This window comes from Peromyscus leucopus, chromosome X (assembly GCF_004664715.2).
Source record: "Peromyscus leucopus breed LL Stock chromosome X, UCI_PerLeu_2.1, whole genome shotgun sequence".
NCBI classification, from domain to species: domain Eukaryota; kingdom Metazoa; phylum Chordata; class Mammalia; order Rodentia; family Cricetidae; genus Peromyscus; species Peromyscus leucopus.
Window position 1 is genome coordinate 4,267,724 of NC_051083.1, and position 19,180 is coordinate 4,286,903.

At 39.3% G+C, this 19,180-nt stretch overlaps 1 pseudogene; it reads right to left on the reverse strand.

Moving 5' to 3' along the window:
* Positions 1-1,817: 1,817 nt before the first annotated feature.
* Positions 1,818-3,248, reverse strand: LOC114687391 (annotated as a pseudogene).
* Between the last annotated feature and the right edge of the window lie 15,932 nt (positions 3,249-19,180).

Here is a 19,180-nt window from a genome sequence, read left to right on the forward strand (position 1 = left end):
AAAGCATCGGCAAAGGTCAGTTTGGAAAAGTTTGGCAAGAAAAATGGTGGGGAGAAATTGTTGTGAAGATTTTCTGTTCTAGGGAAGAATGTTCATGGTTCAGAGAGACAGACATTTATCAGACTATGATTGCTCCAAATTACAGAGGAGGAAAAAAAAAAAAAAAAAAAAAGTCTGCAGGAAACCATGACCATGCCTAACAGTGACTTTGAAATCTTCAAAAAGATGACAGGATCCTACAATGATGATTCCACATGGACTATGATAAAGCCATTAAGCCGATTAACACCATGGAAAAATCGACTTTGGACTACAAACTGGTCAGGACAATTTCGAGAGGACTAGCTGAGATGATACAGCCTGACAGACTACTCGAACAAGGACTTGAAACAAGCCCTGAACTTTCCTTTTATGCAGAGAATGGACAAATGATACAGGACTTGACGATTAACCCAAAAATTTTCTTTTCAAGATTCCCTAAAGATATCTTCACCCCAGGAAAGCAAAAAGAAAAAGAGAATATAGATATGAGATAGATCATCGAATCTACTCTGAGGAAAAAGATAAAGAAATAATAGGATAAATAGGTAGATCACTGAATCTACACTGAAGAAAAAGGGGAAGATATAAAAATGACAAAAGGTAGACTACTGAATCTATTATGAAAAGAAAAAAGAGAAAATATGGATATGATAAGATAGAAAGGGAGATTATGGAATCTACTTTTAAAAAGGAACTACTTGTTTTAAATAAGATAAGTAATGAAAATTTTTTGGTCTGAGTTTATCAGATGTTACTGGACTGGACATTGTTAATATATATAATGGAGTTTTTATCTGAATCTGTCAAATGTTAATGGACTAGACATCATTAATGTAATTTTTGTCTGTATATATTGTATATACTTATTAGATAGTTTTTCTTGTATTAGTTATAAGCTTTCTTTAATTTTAGACAAAAAGAGAGGAGATGTGGTGGTATTGTGTATTCTAATAAATTTATCTGGGGTCAGAGAACAGACAGCCACTAGATACAAAGGCTAGAAAATGGTGGCACTCACACCTTTAATCCTAGCATTCCAGAGATAGAAATCCCTCTGGATCTCTGTGAGTTCAAGGCCACATTGGAAACAGCCAAGCATGGTGACACGCCTTTAATCCCAGAAAGCCAGCCTTTAATCCCAGGGAGTGGTGGTAGAAAGAAGAAAGATATATAAGGCGTGAGGACCAGAAACTAGAGGCATTTGGCTAGAAGGTTTTGGCTGGTTAAGCATTTTGGCTGGTTAGGCATTTTGGCTGGTTAAGCATGTGGCTGGTTAAGCATTCAGGCTTTTGAGTAGTAGTTCAGCTGAGAGCCATTGAGATGAGGACACAGAAGCATCCAGTCTGAGGAAACAGGACCAGCTGAGGAATTGGCAAGGTGAGATGGCTGTGGCTTGTCCTGTCTCTCTGATCTACCAGCATGGACCCCAATAACTGGCCTCAGGTTTGACTTTATTAATAAGAACTTTTAAGATTCCTGCTACATATTTCTTTGCCAGAGGATTGACTGCTGAATTACCTCAAAGGTCTATTTTGTCAGGGCCTGGGGCGGGCCCTCAATCAGTTTCCCTGAAACAGACTCTTCTGGGTATTTGTCCTTGATGTGCATTCGCTAGCCTGGTGTTTCCCTCTCCTACATCTTGGGCATAACCCAGGCTCTATATTTGATCCAAAGCCCCTTCTCTTGCTAGGGCAACTTCTAATATAATGCCCCATCTGTCCACACCCAAAACAACTTACAGGAGGTCCAATACCTTTCCCTTGTCTGGAATTAGGTTATCTTTGCTTTTGTAGAACATCCCTAACCGTTTTTCCTTGTAATGCTGCAGCCATGACTATCCCTTGATTGTATGATGGTCCTATATCAGAACAAAGTCAGATATAGTCAGAAATGTTTCCCTTTTTTCTAAAAAGGCTTATCATGGCCTGACATGCTGCATTGCTTTTTCATATGTAAGTTGTTTTACAAGTAAAAGTCCAGCTTCTGAATCACTAATTAATCTGCTAGCCATTTGCATTAATCTGGAAACAAAATCTTGAAATAACTCATCAGGCCCTTGCCTTATCTTGGACAAATCCTCAGTTTGTCTTCCTGATGATGGAAGCATATTCCATGCCCTTTTGGCAGCGGCCTAAACCTGAGCATACACCCCTATATCAAAGTTTAACTGTTGACCTGTTTCTCGATAAGGGCCTTCCCCAGCGAGCATATCAAAGGTGATAGGAATCTGTTGTGCCCGATTTATTTCAGCTGTGGCCTGACACTGTTCCATGAACTCACTTTTCCCTGGCAGATAGTCACCTCCAGATAGACTTGCTCAGGCCATTTTTTTTCCAATCATCTGGGGGCAAAACTTCTAAAGCCAGGTTTTCTAACAATGCTGTTGTGAAAGGAGCAGTCGGGCCATATTGACTACATGCTGTTTTTAACTCCTTAAGCTGTTTGAAAGGAATGGGAACCTGCACTCTTATGATATTACCCTGGTGGTCCTGCTCTTCCAGGACCAGAAACATTTGAAAGCCTTGAATTTCTTCCCCTTTACTAGCAGCTTCCCAGAGGCTAGCTTGAAGAGGAGATGTAGCTTTGACAGAGAGGGTTCCCATTGCCTCAGAGGATCTCTGTGCTATGGCAATTACAGGTGGCTTTTCCATTCTAAAAGATGCCTCCCAAGGTGAGTCTAGTTCCACCCCTACAGAGGGAAGGGGAGAGACTTGGAGAGTTTCTATTTTTTGAGTAAGAGAAGTCACTAGGCTTTTCAAGTTTTTCAGTTCCTCCCTTGTCTTATTCGAAGATTTTTGTTCCTTAAACTTAGTGTCATGGCCAAGAGAAACTGGACCCTGTTTAAGCGGTGCTGTACAAAGGTTTTCAGGTTCTGCTGGTGGAGCAGAGGGTTTTGTCTCTACCTCATCAGCCTTAGGTAAGGATCCTTCCTGCTTTTCAGGGTTAGGATCTAAATTATCCAGGATTAATGCCCACAGCCCAAGGGCTTCCACGGGAATATTTTCTGGCCCGTGTTTTTCATAGTATTTTTGTATTTCAACCCCAACTCTCTCCCAGGAATCCTCATTCAGCTTCCCATATTCAGGAAACCAGGGACACAGTTCTTCTACAAACTGTACTTGTTGTAGTTCCACCTTAACGCCTTTGTTTTTTAGTCTCTCTGCAAATGACTCTTCAAAGGTCTGTTTACTATTTTCCTGCCCCATTTTGATCAAGAGGTCTTTGTTTTTTCTTAAAGGTACTCATGTTGTGCCCAGATCGTGACCCAGAGAGACCACCAAAGATGAGCATGCCGGAATGCAAAAGCAAGGTTTAATTCTGGATATCCAAAAGTAATACAAGCCTAGGCAGGGACTTCGTCCAATACATCCAACGCAGTGGAGGCTGGAGGAAGCACCCACCTGTCTGCAAGCTCAGTTTTTAAAGGGAAAAGTCACAAGGTTACATCATTTAGGGGTGCTAGTATGGATACAATTCTGATTGGCTCACTTCTAGGGACTTCTAGAAATTACTTCTAAGGGAGTGGTTGCCCGCCACCATTTCTCATTGGCTGCCCTCAGGTGGGGGCATTTCTGTGGTCAGTTACCCTGGAAACCAGGGAGAGGACATTCTATAGTCTGGCAGGCATTACCTCGTGACTATCTTGTGACTGTGAACTTCTACACTTCCTGGTTTCTGGAATCTGAACTGACTGGTTTCAGTAACTAATGGCCTATTCCCAAAAGGAGAAATCTTAGGCCTTAATTTCAGGGTGAAAGCATTTTGGTCCTTTTTCTAAGATGGCTCATTTTGGTCTCACACTCGCAGGTAATTCTCACACTAATATCCCCAGGTGATTCTACTCTCGTCTTTCTGAGACAGAAGGTTAGAGGCTTTAGTTTCTAAGTTTCTTAAGAGAGAAAGATTAAGACTTTTTAGAGAGATTCCCCCACCCCAAATTTTCCAACAAAAGCTTTATAGTTTAAGAGAAAGATTTTTTACCCCCAGGAGAGAGACCAACTTTTCCCAAAACTTCTGAACTTTAAACTTTTTGGCATTTTACACCCCCATTTTTGCCTCAGGGAGAAAACACTTTCTCCTGCCGCTTGGACATAGCATTTCAGCTGTCCCCAGTCAAAAGCTTCCATAGGAAACTTTTTCTTCCCCATAAGCTCAAAGAAGAGCTTTTCTACTACCCGTAAAGCCCAAAGAAAGATTTTTCCCCCAGTTTGCATTTATAGCTCCCAAAATGAGAAAATTGAAGTTTTTCTGTCTAGTTGCCTTACTTATTTTTTCCTACACAATCTTACACTTCTAAGTTTTTCCTAAACTATATTACTACCCTATGCCTTATACTTATTTTTCACAGATAGAAATTGAGAAAGGGATAGAAGATAGAAAATTTTGACAGAAGAGAATTTCGCTGCAGCATCGGACATCCTTCCAGTCTGCTTTCCTTTTCTCTCAAGGATAAAACCCCTGCCTCTCAAAAATATATATATATAAAATATATATTTTCCATAACACCAGAATGCCTTTCCACTGGCAGGGCTGACTCAGCACTTTCACCAAAAACTCTGTAATAAAACTATTATTTTCCTTTATCTTTAGTCCCTATTACATTGTCTTTAGTCCCTGTTCATTATCTTTACTCCCCCATTTTCTGTTCCCCCTTTGTTCTTTAGTCCCTTTTTTTTTCCTTTTTTCTTTAGTCCCTGTTCATGGCGCCATTCTGTGGGGCATTTACCCACCCCCTCCCCCAGTTCCCCAGAGTTTTCTTGAGTGCAAGCAGCAGGAAATATTAGATAGAAGGATTTATAGTGGAGAATCTTGTGGAGATAAACTGATAGAAAATAAAAGATAGCCTCGAGAGGGCCTGGAACCTATTCCAACGGGCCCTGACTGTCTCTGGCCCAGGGTTTTTATAGAGACACCAAGGGGTGGAGCAAAAGACCTCCTCCCCCAGCACAGCCAAGTGCAGACCATCTCAGACATCTGCACTCAGGCCCGTGGTCCTGATCATCCTCTTTTTGGACCTGTTGGGTAAAGCCATGAGGAACCCGAAAACAGGCTCCCACATATTGGCCTATTCCTAGAAGGAGAAATCTTAGTCCTTTGTAGCTAGAGTTTTCCTGCCTGGCCCACAGTCAGGACAAATCTTTGTCACCCGCCAGTCCCACAGTTGCTCAGACCCAACCAAGTAAACACATATATTGCTTACAAACTGTATGGCCATGGCAGGCTTCTTGCTAACTGTTCTTATAGCTTAAATTAACCCATTTTTATAAATCTATACCTTGTCACATGGCTGGTGGCTTACCAGAGTCTTTACATGCTGCTTCTCCTGGCGGTGGCTGCAGTGTCTCTCTCCTCAGCCTTCTGCTTCCCAGAATTCTCCTCTCTCCTTGTCCCACCTACTTCCTGCCTGGCAACCTACTTCCTGCCTGGTCACTGGCCATCAGTGTTTTATTTATATAAAGCAATATCCACAGCAGTCCTTAGTTTTTGGATGAAAGCATTTTGGTCTTATTTCTAAGATGGCTCATTTTGGTCTCACAATTAATATGTATTAAATCATTCCCCCCTTCTTTTTCTCTCTCCATCCCTTCCCAATTTTTGTCCTTCCAATTTCTTCCTTGTTAAGCATGTGTGAATATGTATACACAAATATATGAATAAAACCTGCTGAGTCCAATTCTGTTGGTTGTGTTTAAAAGATTCAAGGATGAACACATTATATTGGATAAGCAAATAGGGAGCTAATCCCAGCCCAAGGCTAATTTGCCCACCTGCAGGAGAATGCCACTCTTTATTGAGCAACAAGAGTTTTATCCCCAAGTGATCTAGGTGCCTTGAACAAAAAGCATTCTCAAGAATAGGAAAACATTATAAATAATAGTAAACTTGAGGTGGTAAATGTGATACCTCAGTAAACACCCCCCACACACTCTCTCCTACAGACAAAGAGAAACTTAAACCAGGATTCTTAACTGTAGATAATAACTTAGACCCCTTTTCCCCAGGTGGCTGTATCTGCTACAGGGACTTTGGAAAACACAGTAAGGATATTCGACCAAAAGACTAAAAAAAGGGAGGCAGGTTAAAATAAATTATATGGTCTGTGCCTTTAACAACTAGCCTCACAAAGAAAGGGGAGTACTACTTCCAACCTCCCTGCTGTGAGTGAGAGATTTGGAAGAGTCTCCCTGGAGGCTTGTAAACTTAGAATACACCTTACATTGCATTCTCTACCTAAACACTCCAGTGGTGGCTTTGGGGACACGATCTAGGCACAACAAGACCCTCACTCTATTGTCTCAAAAAGAGGGCCTTAGACAAAGATATCTCAATATAGAAAGACTCAGGCCAGTTTCAAGTCCCCAGAAATGATGGCGCCAGCCCCAGGAACTCAAAAGAACAAAGTCAGGTCTGATAGTAACCAATTAACCACAAGATGCCCCTCTCCAGAGATAACATGACCAGACCCCAGAAATGAGTTGTAAAACTCCTGACAGGGCAAACAGATAAGCTAGAATAAGATAAAGTCCAGGCCCAGGAAAAACTGGACCAATCAAGGATGGACCCGTCCTAACCCCCTCCCCTCTAAGAAATTTTATGGGTTTTGCCTATAAAAACTAACTTCCCCAAGAAAGAGTAACTCTTCCCTGCCTCACTTGAGATGGCTTGAGATAAGTTCCCTGTCATGACTTGCAGCAGAAGTAAACCTTGCTTTTGCATTCTGGTATGCTCGTCCTTGGTGGTCTCTCTGGGGGTTACGATCTGGGCACAACAATAAATACCTCAGCTAACAATTGCTGTTGCCTTGGCCTTGAATTTCTGGAGCTGCAGGCAAGACTATGGACATTGTCCCCAGCCAAACAGTTTCCCTTGGTTCTGTGGTCCTCCAACCATAACCCATTGACCATTGTCATTTTGGATGACATTGAAAACCTGGAATTCCTACCTCCACATTCTAAGTACCATGATTGCAGGCCTGAGCCACCATGTCTAGCCTAAGTTGCTTCAAACGCATTTAATGAGGCAGTTTTGTGCCTTTCCTGGAAATTGCTTTGTAGACTAGGCTGGCCTCGAACTCACAGAGATCTGCCTGCCTAGAATGATGGGATGAGTTACATGAACAATTATACTTGTGAGCCTGGGTTTCACTTTATGCAGAATAAGGACAGAACTCTTCCCAGGTCACTGATGAGTTATAAGAGACTCAATAATAAAGAAAAATAAAAATTCTTACAGTTGGAAGACAGTGAACAGTAAGGCAGACAGGCTATATTTGATGGGAACCTTCTTCTGTTTTTGAAGATAGGACCAGACCCGTGTCCTGGCTACTCTAACTAGGCAGGCACAGCCACTCATCCTCAGGAAGCCAATTAAATGAACCAAGTTATCCAGTGAGCAACATGCCCACCTATAATGCAGGAACTCTGGAGGCAAGGTGAACAGATCTCTCTGATGTCCTAGGATAGACTAGTCTGTAGTTGAGTTTCAGGCCAGCCAGGGAGTCATAGTAATACTATTCTTTACAAAATGAAAAGAGAAAAGGGAAAAAAGCAAATGATTAATGAAAATTTAAAACATGATATTTATTCAAATTGACTAATTTGGAACAATAAAGAAAATATAAGATAACTAATCCATCCTTGAGGTGCTAAGAGGTTTAGATAGAAGGCAAAAGATATGCAAAACCAAGTAATCTAATGAAGCCATGTAATTATTTTTTCCCATCTTAAAACCATCCTGACTTATCATCTGGAGGATTCAAGTCTTTTCCAACAATGAGATGCCCAGTGAAATTACAATTTCTTTCTTTCTTTCTTTCTTTCTTTCTTTCTTTCTTTCTTTCTTTCTTTCTTTCTTTCTTTCTTCTTTCTTTCTTTCTTTTTTCTTTTTTCTTTTTTTTCTTTTTTTTTTTTTTTTTTTTTTTTTTGGTTTTTCGAGACAGGGTTTCTCTGTGCAGTTTTGTGCCTTTCCTGGAAATCGCTTTGTAGACCAGGCTGGCCTTGAACTCACAGAGATCTGCCTGCCTCTGCCTCCTGAGTGCTGGGATTAAAGGCGTGTGCCACCACCGCCTGGTGAAATTACAATTTCATGTGGTCCACTGTTCCACTAATTGTTAGCCAAAAAGAGAGGTAGAAATGTCTCTTTAGAACATCCTTATTCCTACAGGAATGTAGCTTACAGGAATTGACAGGTGTGGACTGAGGAGTTTTAAGGCCCAAATGTGGATCTGAAAGTGGGGACCTGCAGAAAATTGTCAGTGACAGCTCCATGTAGTTGTCAAAACAGGAAAGAGTGAGAGACCTGAAATGCACTAATTCACCACACCTGAGTAATACAGAGAGCACAGTAGGAGACAGCTTTTCTCAGGGACACCCTAAGCATTCCTCTCTGGTCATTTGATCCTGGGCTTTCACATGCAAAACTATCTCCTAACACTTCCTCCATAATCTTTTTGAATGTCTGATTGCCACAGGTTTACAGTGACTTCTGTTTAAGTCTCAAGATCTCCTGACAAGCTGGATGTCATCTGGAGTCACCACAATTAAGAGCTCCAACAGAGAGTTTTACAGGCATCAAGGAAACAGAATAGGATTCCATTCAGACAAGTCAGTCTTCATGCTTGCTATTTCTTCTCCTCTCCTTACTGGAGGCATAAACTCCAGCAAGGGTACACCTACCAATTGTCCTTGTGGGCTCACATTGCTGCTCATTTTTTGGTATTGGAGATAAACTCATGTCACGTGGTTTTGGTCCAGCAGTCAGACACTTTTTAATATTTGTATTGTTGGGGGCTGGATACCATCTGAAATGAGATCTGGTGACCTATTTTGGCATGCAGGCAGAACACTGCATATATAATAAAAATAAATAAATCTTAAAAAAAAAGACTTGTATTACCAATTACACTTCTGATCATTTTTTTGCACTCTTCCCTCATTTTGTAAAGATTTGGGCTGGGAAACTTCTTTAAGTACTATGTCTAAGTTAATTTTGGGTCCTCTCAATCTTGTATTTCTTTTGGAAAATAAGGGCTGAGTTGAAGATGAAATCAGGATCATGCATCACACCTCACTGCTATAATGACATTTTCATGGGACTGAATAGAAGGTTCAACACCTGAGAGCACTGGCTGCTCATTCACAGGGCCTGACTTTGATTCCCGGCACCCAGAAGACAGCTCACTACTGTCTGTAACTACAGGCCCCTGGGATTAGACAATCTCTTATGACATACTCTGGTACTTGGTATGTTCTTGATATACACACTGGGAAAACTTATACATATAAATTAAACTTCATTCCTTTTGAAAATAACATATTCATGAAGAAAAACTTTTTCAAAAGTATTGAATCACACACATATCTGTCTTTTTGCCACTTGTCTGTCTGGTACCCTAGCAGGACTAAAGAATGCAACACATCTCTTGGACCTAGAAATACAGGGAGTTCTGGGTCATCTGGGTCTAGGAACCAAACTTGTGTATCCAAGAGGAGCATGAATATTCAGTAAACTTTCCAGCTCCCAAATCTGACATTAAAATGTAGATGAAGATGTCAGAGTACTTCTTCTGTCACCTGTCACTTGAAGGTGATGAAAGTCCCCTCTAGATGGCTATCAATGAGTTCAATGGCTTTTTATCCATCTTTGAATGGACTCTCTGCTGTGCTTCTTATTTTCATTATTAACACCATTTCCTTGATGTGAGCAAAGATAACAAACCTGATTTGTTGAAACCAGTCAGTGTCCAGTCAGATTTTATAGAAAAAGTTCTATAATTTGAGATATGCCATAAATTTTAAGAATTTTATTATTTATTTATTTATTTATTATTTATTTATTTATTTATTTATTTATTTATTTTCTGGCTTTTCAAGACAGGGTTTCTCTGTGTAGCTTTGTGTCTTTCCTGGAACTCCCTCTGTAGTCCAGTCTGGCCTCGAACTCACAGAGATCGGCCTCCAAAGTGCTGGGATTAAAGGCATGCCCATCACTGCCTGGCTATTTTAAGAATTTTTTGAGACAGGATACCTCTACAAAGCCATGGCTGTTGTGGAACTGACTATTTGAACCAACCTCACCTGAAACCTCCAACTCAGAGATATTGGCTTGTCACTGTCTCCCAAATGCTGGGATTACAGGCAGGCACCTCTAAGGCCAGCTGAAATATGTTTTTAAATGTTCTATCTTTAAATCAGAGAATTAAATGATAACATAAGATTTTAAAAGAAATCATCAATGTTGCATTGAACAGTAATACCTCTTGAATTTCTGTAATAATAATGTAAACTGGCAAATAATTTCATATATTCCCAATAACTGGGTTACTTGCTTTGTTAACTTTATCCATTTAAAAATGTCTGAACTCTGTCTGTGCGTGTATACCTGTGCCATCATGTGTATATGGCAGTGAGAGGACAACTTCAAAGTGTCTATTATCTACTTCTCCTATGTGAGTTCTAGGGATGAAACCAAGGAGTCTTCTGGCAGCAAGTGACCTCAAAGACATTTATTTGGGTTTAAAAATTATTTAGGTCTGTGCCATTGAGGGAGTATGCATATGCCAAAGCAGTAATGTGGCAATAAGGAAAATTTTTGTAGTTATTTGAGTCTTCCAGAGATTGAACTCAAGTCATTAGGCTTAACAACAATCAACTTTACCACTGAGACAATTCTATGGCATTCATTTGTGGTTATGAAAAATGTAATGAACAAGAGCTTAATTCTCACAATAAACTAACACATTCCAAAGGAAAAAAAAGATAGGAGTATATCACTACCATTTGCAAGGATCTATTACTCAAATTGTCCTGTTTTCCTCTACCATTAGATGATAATACATTTATAATTGGAAAGAAGACAATATTTTACTGATTAAATATCTCAACTAATTTTCTTTGAGGAGCAGTGAGACAGCAAAGTAAGAAATATCTGTGCAAGGCTGGGACCTGACCTTAATCACCATATGAAGAGGGCAAAAATAGACCCCACAAAGTTGTTTTTTCCTGTTCCTACATATCTGACATGACCAAAAAACCCATAATTACAGTAACACAAACATATCAAAATATTTTTTGTTTGTTTTGTTTTGTTTTTTCAATAAATTTCATTTCCATTGCATTATCTGGCATCTCTAAATAATCTCCTGGAAGGCAGTATTTCAAGATGAAGTGGCAAATAGAAAATTAATGGGGATATGAAGAAGGATGAAACTTCAAATATTATATACATATCCATCGTAAGTCAAGCTATGTTGAGAATACTGGTGTGGACCATTGATGCTTGACAAAGTTCCAGCATTTTGACATTGCAGCTGGACCACATTTCTCCAGTACCATTTTGCTTTTATTGTTAATGATTCTCACTATTAATGTCTTTCCCTTTGGGGAAATTTGTGCAGGCTTTGGTAAATGATAAAAATGTGTAAAATGGTCGACTCTCTTAACAAAACAATTATTGGAAACAAATCCCTGCCACCACTGAACCAGGAATTCCATTGTGCCCTCTTAGTTGCACCAAGAACAGGAAAGTTAGAGATTTACTAGACACACCTGATCCCAAGGATGAGATGCATACTTTTCACATCCAGAGTCTGAGATAATTAAAGGCCAGAGTTCAGTTAATAAACATAGAGAAATTAAGCCAAGCGGTGTTGGCGCATGCCTTTACTCCCAACACTTGGGAAGCAGAGGCAGGTGGATCTTTGTGAGTTCGAGGCCAGCCTGGTCTCCAAAGCGAGTTCCAAGAAAGGTGCAAAAATACACAGAGAATCCCTGTCTCAAAAAAATAAAAATAAAAATAAACATAGAGAAATTAGAATGGAATGGTATAATGGAAAAAGAGTGAGACCTCAGGATCTTCACTTTTGGGAGTGTTATGAGGGGAACAGGCCTATACAGTAAATTTAAGAAATTGTAGTATAGTGTCTGTTCCCTGAAGAAGTCTTTTTTCCAATGTCAGGCATTTAGAAAAGGGTCTCCGTTACTTCAATGAATTGAAGAAAGGGACTGACTAGTAGCTAAAGCACTCATTCTTCTTATCTGTGGCAGGAGAAACTTGTGGTTATTTCATTAACACATGGCTGGTGTCTATTATCAAGATCAATGCTTGCTTCCTCAACCCATAATTTCAAGCCACACACCAGCTCCTAAGACTTCTTTTCTCCTTTTTAATCCTACATGTAATTATAGAGTAAAAAAAAAAATCTATGTTAATTGAATGCTGCTGGGAGCCATCTTGATTCACCCTCAGATCATGTCTCTCTCCTATTTCTTTCTAACCACTGCAGACTCCACAGATCCTGAACCTGTTCCCTCAGCAGGTCTCCAGGAAAATATACAATTGAGTGCTTGTTATCTTACATTGTTACAGCTCTTGAAGCAGATGAAAATGATGATTTGGAAATGCACAGGGTATTTTTTGTGTCTTATGCTTTTTTCAATTAAGCATTTTAACACTAGCATGGTTGAAACATGTTGACAAAACAGTACTCATTGGGGTCCATCATCTGCTCTTGTACTTGTACTCAGGAGGCTGACACATAAGGGTCATGAATTCAAATGTATTCCTGAATAATTATGGATTTCCCAGCCAGGCTGAAAACAAACAACATCTCAAGGGAATCTGTGAAATTATAAAAACCAAAACCAGAAACAAACTCTCAAACACATAGCAGTTTGGGACTATTATGAATAAAGCTGCTATTAACATAGTTGAGCAAGTGACCTTGTGGAAGGATGGAGGAGCATCTTTTCGGTATATATCCAAGAGAGGTATAACTGTGTCTCTAGATAGGTCAATTCCTAATTTTGGAAGGAACCACCATATTAATTTAAAGCTGTAAAAGTTTCTACTCCACCCAGCAATAGAGGAATGTTCCCTTTCCTCCACATCCATGCCAGCATGTGATGTTTCTTGTGTTACTGATCTTAGCCATTATGAAAGGTGTAAAATAAATCTCAAATTACATTTTATTAGCACTTCCTTGATGGCTAAGTGTGGAACATTTCTTTAAGTGTTTCTCACCATTTTAGATTTCTCTGTTCAAAATTCTGTGTTTAGATCTATACTTCATTTGTATTGGATTATTTGGTTTGTTCATGTCAAGTTTCCTGATATTTTTATTATTCTAGGTGAGGCAACTGAGAACCACATAGACAAACATGATACGTACTCACTTATAATTGGGTATTGGCTGAGAAGTAAAGAATAATCACAGAACAATCCAGAAACCCAGAAAAGATAAGTAAAAAGGACAGCTGTGGGGAGGGATGCACAGATCCCCCTAGAAAGAGGAAATAAAATAGATTTTGTGGGTGGATGGGCAACAGGAATAGGAATGATCAAATGAGGAAGGGAAGGACAGAGGGAGTGAATGCATGGAGAGAAGATTGGAATAGGGGAGATATTAGGGGTCAATGTGAAAACCTATTGCACTGGAAATTTCCAGGAAGCTATGAGTGTGGCTGAAGTGAGGACTCCAAGTAATTGAGAATGGAGAACCTGAACTGGCCAGATTCTGTAGCCACACAAGGTTCCCAGTGGTGGGACTGATAACAATAAAACCAAAAAAATATTTGAACCACAGTTGTCGCATGATCGAGCATCAGAGCTTATATAATGTCCAACCAATGACTCGTGTAATTTGAGGCACAGACCAAAAGAGGGAGCCCATGCCCAACACTGCCTGGGTGTACAAGAACTGGAAGTTGAATGGCTCAGAGAATTAAGGTAGGACCAAATATAGTCGACTGAAAAGAAAAAGTCAATGAAATGATTCCTAATTCTATTCTACTATAATCAGAGAATGGGGTCTGTTTCACCACTGGACTGCCATCTGAAACTACCTAGTGATTTTCTCTACAAAACACAAATTTTCCACTTCTTTGTTTTTCACTGGAGACCTGCATGAGTCATCTGTAGTGAACATGCAACAAAATCAACATTTTCTCTAAGAAATCAGCCCATTGGTTTTAATTCTGACTTACACAATTTCTCAGGGATGAGAGAAAGTAAGACAGATTTGGAGCCAAAATATCATAGAAAAGACCTCTGGCTATATTTCCTGGAGTCCATTTCCCACTGAAAAGCTATGACCTTGACCTCCACTGCATTTCTCTCAATTCTCCCATCTTAGCAGGCCTCAAGCTCTGTATACAGCTTTCTATGGCTTTTGCTATCTAAATTCTTAATATCTTCAACAGTCCTAGGTCCTATACTGTAACAAAATCACCTTTGTTGTCCCATGTTTTGTCCTAATTTGCATGTTTCTTGCTGTGAATAAATTTTCCAAAAAAAAAAAAATGTAAGTAATGAATGGGTTTTATTGGATGATATTACCATATCATAACACATCATTGTGGGAGCTTAGGATAGAAACTCAAGCTAGCACCTGAATGCAAAAATCCATGGGGAAACTCTGTTGACTTGCTTTCTCTCTTGCCTGGCTACTGTCTTGGGTCAGCTAGCTGTAATATCCATCCCAGGCCCACTTGTTTATGGATATTGCTATGCTCAGTGGAAGAGTCTTCTCACATTAGTCATCAATCAACTCAATCTCTCTAACACATTGTAACCAGTAATTCTGATCTAGGAACACTCTCAGGTGATGTTCCCCACATGACTTCAGCCACATCATGTTGATAGCAACATGTATTAATTAACCTTATCAATCATTTAAGCAGAAAAAAAATAAATATGAAGGTAATAGTTCTTGGAAACACAGACATGTCTAGGAATAAGGATAGACAAGCCTCTAAGATCAAGAAAACTAAAAGTATCTCTGTTCACAAAGTTCACAAACAAACAGAAAGCCTCAAGGTAATTATAAGATGATATAATAATTTTTGTGAACATAAAAATTGGTGATGGTTCATTATTTTTCAGGGAAACAATATAATTAGATGGCAATAAAACTAAAAACAGCTCCAGTGAAAAAATAAAGACACAATGACAGACCTACAAATATATACCATGGTCCTATAACAAGAACTACAAGATTAAAATCTAAATCACATGAAAAAAAAATCTCTGGTCATCACTCAACCTGTCCATGCCAGTTCTCTCATTTGCTAATAAAAAATGAGTTGGGTGAGGAGGGTTTTTCCACCAAAATTAAAGAGATTCACTTGAAGCCTTCTGATATTTTAAATTTACAGAAAATAATTTTGACTATTAAAAGATCTCATTCACTTATGATAAAGAAAATGATACTTGCCAGGAAACACCATTTTGTTTCCTTTGCTTGATGACTGTATGCGAGTCTGAACCAGTGAGGAACTGAAAACTTTTCCCAACCAAATACAAGGTAAGAGATTTTTAAATCAAAAGTATATGATTTATATTACACATCTAAAACAACTTATTTTGCTCTAATTGCTTTATGTCACCAGAACTTTTGAAAAAAAGTTTATCCTCATTTTCATGTGTACGTTAACATGTGTAGGAAAGAATGTCTCCCAAGTATGTAGAGGTGACACATGAGAGAAAAGCATGTCAGATCCCCTGAATTTGGAGTAACAGGTGCTTATGAAACTCGCAGCAGGTTGTCTCCAAAAACATGTGCTGAGACACTGGCCAAGCCTCATAATACTTTCTATCCAATAAACTAAAAGTCTATCACAGATTAACAACAAGAACAACAAAGTGCAAATAAATACAGAAATTAATAAATGATTTATCGGGAACATGATGCATCAATATTAATATACTGAGTGTGGCAAATTTGTAGCATGAGTTGAATACAATCCAAAGAAAACTCTCAACAATTTATAACAGGATACCTGATTCCAAAGGTAAATGCAAAGTGGTAACTCTCAGAAGGCTCATAGGATTACTAAAAAGTAGTACACATATTGACACGATGTGACTTCTATATTTACCACAAAGCTACAAACATCAAAAATATGTACAATATCAGTGAATGAATAAAGAAGATGGAGAGAAAAAGCCAAGAACAAAAGCAGAAAAATAAAGTCAACTTTTAATCAAGAGAACAAAGGAAGCACACAGAGGAAATGTGGGATCATGACAAATATTATCCAACTGCCTATAATTCTATGTGTATAGAAATTAAATAAGCACAAATTTCACAACTCCCACAAAATTAACTCAAAGTGACCTTTAAATGCTGTTTCTGACCCTGTAGCTATGGGTATATCTTCCAAACAGAGAGGCCCAAGCTCTAGAGCTTTCTTGGCAAATGGAAAAAATCTCATGCTATGGCTCTGTGAACTCTCATGTCCCCATGTGGTTTTAGACAAACCAGTCCCACTGATGCCCAATCACAAAACTGTTTAGAAGAATAATTTAATGTCTATTTCCTGCCACATGGGTTATGATACATGATCTAGAATCTGCTCTATCCACTTGCCTAACAACATGCAAATGTATTACAGATATCACAGCCTCCCATAGCCAGGGAAGCAGAGCCTCCCCCTCACCACTGAATCCACACTCAGAGAATCTCAGAAAAGGGCCATTTCCCAGATCACCACAGGGACCAACAGAACCACAGTCTGGCTCATGGTCCTTCACAGTCACAGAAGCTCTGACAGCTCAGCAGAACTTCTCTTCTTGGTCTCGGGTCAGTGGTCCCCACACTCACCATGGCATGGATTTTGTCTCCCTCACAGCTCCTACAGCAGAGCAAGATGAGAATCCTGAAAAGAACCTGCAAGTTCCTTCCTACTGGTAGTCCTAATTGCTAAGCCTTCCTGAGGTCCCACATTAGTTAAGACCACCCAGCTCAGACTCAGGACAGAGGCAGCTCCCCTACTGGGTGATCAGAGATCAAATGACACACACAGCACAGGCCTGCTCAGCTCTGCCCTTCCACCTTAGGAGCAGACAAAATTCTCATCTGAGAAATCTGTATTTTCAAAAGTCTTCCACTCTCCCAGAATACTTCCTATTCCCCTTCCAAAGCATACACTCATTTGTGTACAAATACACACTGATTGTCCAGAGCAGCCAAACCTTTGCTTCATATCTGAGAAGTCCTGCAGCCAAACACAGGTCACATTCAAACAGTAACTGTTGTAACTATGTAAATGTTAAAGAAAAACAGGCCATGAATTAGAAAACAATTAGTGGTCAATGGTAGGGCTTGTAGGTAGGAAAGAGACCATGCATATGATATAGTCATAATCTCAAAGAATTATTTGGAAAAGTTAGAATAATTCATGGCCATGTGTTCCAGATACTAGAGATTTTTTGAGAGCAAATCAAAGATTACTCACATGTTTTTTTTTTCCTGAGGCTACACATCTTAAACAAGGAAAATAGCAGTCCTGTTAGCAGGCCACACCACTTTACCCAGATTGTCTATACTGTTTGAACAGTGTAACTGCAGTAATTCTGATTCAATCTGTCCTTTATCCAGATTACTGAATGTGCTGCTCTGTGGACCCCAAGAAACAACCAATCAGGACATTTGTGGACCATCTAAAATTGGTTACATCACTCCACATCGCTCATCTCAAATACTGTTGAAACAGGAAAGCTCTCACCCTCTGTCCTGTCCCTCCCTTTCTGGCCTTTCAATGCATCAGCTTCAAAGATGCTCAGTGAACTCAATTCTTACACAGGTCCCTCTTCATGTTTATGCCCCAGAAAAAGCCAGGGAGACTGTTGAACACTCATTAACTGCTCTATTTTTCCTTCTCACTGTGTCCAGCCTAGAAGAAGATGCAGGACTGTCTTTCCAGCACTGGGCAGCAGAGGCAGGTTTAAGTGTTCTATGCAATTCTCCATTACATAGCATGAGGCAAGCCTGGGCCACAGGAAACACTGCTCTACACAGAAATCAATAATCAACAGCTCTTGATAGAAAAGGAATGAAACAATTAATGACCTAGACACATTAGAGAACAGAAACAAATAGATAAGACAATAATGCTCTTTAAAATGTTAAATATAATACCAATAAGTGATATTTTAAAGTGATAAAAATAATGTATTTTTCAAGATAAAAAACTTAGCTATGCTAGGCGTTGGTGGCACACACCTTTAATCCCAGCACTCCGGAGGTAGAGTCAGGCAGATCTCTGTAAGTTTGAGGCCAGCCTGGGCTACAGAGTGAGTTCCAGAAAAGGCTCTAAAGCTACACAAAGAAACCATGTCTCAAAAAAAAAAAAAAAACAGAAAACAACAAATAAACCTTAGCTATATTGACTTTAAAAAGAGTGGAACTTTCTCTAGTAGAGGGAATATCATTAATAAAAGATAGGTTGATCTTTCCATATGCACTTGTTGGCTGCTGTGATCTCTAACCTGACACACAGTTACAGTCAATGGCCTTTTTCTCAAACCTCTGAGCTGACACAACTGTGTCAAGCAGGACTGAACATATCTGCATAGGAGAGTTACCTAATTGAAAATTCAATATCATTTGGTGCAAGTTGACCTTCCTAAATTGAACACCAACCAGTCTGGTCTGTCTTCATTCACAAGTCATCAATCAGTACATGCTGGGAAATTACAAAATTACTCCTCCTGCTACAATCAGGTTTGTTTTCATAATGGTGACTCCAGAGCTGATTGTCTACCCTGTTTCCCCCAGCAGTGTACACAATAAACTATTCCTTCTATTCTGATCTGAAGGTAGAAACCATGCTCCACATGCAAATCTCTTTCCTTTTACTGCAATTGATAAGCAACTGCATCACTCAAATGGATAATTTTGAAACTCTGAGGTGATGCAATCATTTAATATAAGATTTTTAATGTGTAATATAGAGGACAGCAAAGTCATTGCCATAGAGTGCAACAGACTGGGACCAAGGCCACTTGTGTCAACATAAGAGAGCTTGTTTCAGAAACATTTTTCTAACAGGATTGAAATCCAGCTCTTCTAGAATTAAAATGCTTTCCAAGGGAGAAGTCACTCAACACACTTCAGAGATTAATGAAGAAAAATCTCTTTAATGATAACGTACATCCATCTCCAGCTAATGCTAAAAGAGGAGCCAGCTTATCAGAGACTTTGCATTGCACATATGCTAATCATCCTTGTGACATTTAGGTTCAGGCTCTAGGTTACACTTTCAGCAATTTAAATAGGAACAGAAGACTGCAAGTCTACTCACTTAGACAGAGGAAAGACTTACACAGCAAATACATTTCCAAAATTCTTTCTTTCTTT